Here is a 2215-nt window from a genome sequence, read left to right as displayed (position 1 = left end):
AGAGCTCAACCCATTAATTTCTTTAAATGTAGTAGGAATAGAGCCAATCCGTGTCGTGCATGTCTGTAATACTAGCAGCCGAGAGGCTGAGGTAAAATGGTTTACATAGTGAGAAATTGGGGGGAGACGTTTATAAGACTCTAAGAAGTGTTAATCGGTTGAAGGGACTTTGTTTTTCCCCTCGAATTTTTTTCTCTTTCATCAAAAGGTTCATAATTGTTGGATAAAGTAACATTTTATGGTGGTGGTTGTTTCGTTTTGTTTTGTCAGACCTTGAAATGTATCATTTTGCTGGTGACCTAACACAGGCTGATATTTATAACATATGGGGAAAAAAATAAGTGCTATTCTAGATATGTTAAGCATGAAGTTCTGTATGACATTTAGAACTGTTTAATCTGGTGCTTCAAAAATATTTATGTTCAGCCTGACAGGGTGGCACATGCCTTGAACCCTGTCACTTGGGAGGCGGAGGTAGGCAAATATCTGTGAGTTCAAGACTGGCCTGGTCTACAGAGTGACTTTAAGGCCAGCTGGGGCTACACAGTGAGAGCATATTTAATACACACAGACACACACACACTCACACACACACACTCACACACACACACTGTCAGATGTTCTGGGAAAGGTGTGTTAAACTCTGACTACAGTTTTAATTCATATATATTTTAATGTTTCTTTACATCTTTTGCTACTATAATGGGTGTGTATTAGTGATTATTATATCTTACTAATTTTTGTCTTTTATAAATATATATTTCTCTATTTCTTATCCATTAAAAAAATATGTCAGGGCCAGAGAGATGGTTCAATGAGAGCGGGAGTTTGCTGATCCAATGATCTGAGTTTGATTCTCAGGACCCATGTGGTGGAAGGAGAGAATCCTCCCAACTTGTCCTTTTACCTTCACACGCATGCCATGGTGTGTGCTCCTCCCCTCCAAATAAATAAGTAAATTTATATATATATATATAATAAATAAGTAAATTTATATATATATAATAAATAAGTAAAATTTAAAGTATTAGAATTGCTAATCCTGCCTCCCCTGATGATGATATTAATAGTGTAAAATTGTCTTTATTTTAGGACTCATCAACCTTTATAGTACCTGGGGAAACATTTTGAAAATGGTGGAATGTATTGAAATAATTATAATATAATAATAATATATAATATAATATAATAATTAAAATACTTGTGATATCAGTGTATATAATTTGTTTAAAACAGGGTCTCATTATATATTATATATCCTGGCTGGCCTGGAGGTCACTATGTAGACCAGGCTAGCCCTGAATTTACAGAGATCCACTTACCTCTGCTTCTGAAGTGCAGGGCTGAAAGGCTTATACAGTCATACCCCAGGGAGTATACATACATTTTAATTAATGCACTGAATAGCATGATCCAGAAATAGGCTTATTAATTACTGTGACTTTGAAGGCACAGTAAAAAAAAATTATCAGTCAATAATTTAATCACCGTAATAAAGTGATATGGGAAGAGAATTTATATTGGGGTCAAAGTCATTGGAGCTGATAATTATGTGCAGCTGGTGTGCACATTTATAAAATGGTAAGGCTATGTGATTGTTAGCAGCTAGTGAAACTTACTTTCCAAATTTGTAAGTTCCGTGGGCCCCAAGATAAGAACACTTTTTCTGACTGTTAGTTTTTTGGTCCTTTTAAAGCACATTCTGCTATAAATGGCATTATTACTGCCTAAAAATAAAACAACCCACCCAGAACTGGGAAGATGATCTCTGGGCAGGCAGATCTCTGATCTCTGAGTTCTAGGACAGCCTCGTGTACAAAGGTCTGGATTACGTCATGAGAACCTGTTTCAAAACAAACAAGGCAGATTTGGAGCGGTGCTTCCGTGTTTAGGAGTATCTGCTGCTCTCACACAAGAGCAAGGTTCGATTCCCAGCACCCACGTGGGGCGCACAACCGTCTCTAACCCCAGCCATGTGATCAGACTTTCCTGGCTTGTATGGCGGCAGGCATGAACACGGTGCACGGTCACATGCAGGCAAATGCTCATACACAGAAAAGAATTTGTTTTGTACAGATGTCCTACCATTCATTCACTGTCATGTCTGAGCCAGGGTCTCACTAAGTTGTTCAGGCTACTCTTGAACTCACTGTGTAGCCCAGGCAGATCTCAAACTCACAATCCTCCTGCCTCAGCCTCCTGAATATCTGGGATT

This window comes from Rattus rattus, chromosome 1 (genome assembly GCF_011064425.1).
Source record: "Rattus rattus isolate New Zealand chromosome 1, Rrattus_CSIRO_v1, whole genome shotgun sequence".
NCBI classification, from domain to species: domain Eukaryota; kingdom Metazoa; phylum Chordata; class Mammalia; order Rodentia; family Muridae; genus Rattus; species Rattus rattus.
Note: the sequence above shows the minus strand (reverse complement) of the source record.